This window comes from Trypanosoma equiperdum (assembly GCF_001457755.1).
Source record: "Trypanosoma equiperdum strain OVI genome assembly, contig: ctg_1056, whole genome shotgun sequence".
NCBI classification, from domain to species: Eukaryota; Euglenozoa; class Kinetoplastea; order Trypanosomatida; family Trypanosomatidae; genus Trypanosoma; species Trypanosoma equiperdum.
This window is the reverse complement of record NW_027123012.1, coordinates 1-480: the sequence shown is the minus strand read 5'-3', so window position 1 is coordinate 480 and position 480 is coordinate 1.

Here is a 480-nt window from a genome sequence, read left to right as displayed (position 1 = left end):
TTTTTTTTTTTGGAAACAAACAAACGAACAAAAAACAAAAAACAAAAAACAAATATAAAAAGTGTAGAAAAGGTAAAATAATTCATCCGTGTATTCATTTATTTCATACACTTCTCTACTCGCAACAACGGTGGTAATGTTTGGTTAGCTGAGGCGACCACTGAAAAGCTGTTGTTCATTTGTTATTTATTTATATATTTATTATTATTATTATTTTTTCCCCCTCCTTTTTTTGCTTGTATTTTAGAAGTTTTATTGATTGTTTGCTTTATATATATATATATATATATATATAAGTGTTTTCTCTCCGTGTCTTCTTTCTTTATTTTTTACTTCCCTACGCGGCCACATGAAAAATACAACAAAAAGTCAACGGAATAATAATAATAATAATAATAAATATTATTATAATAATTATAACAACATGCGCTTTTTCAATATACGGTGGAAGGGTAAAAAGAAAGAGGGAGAAAAAAAAAA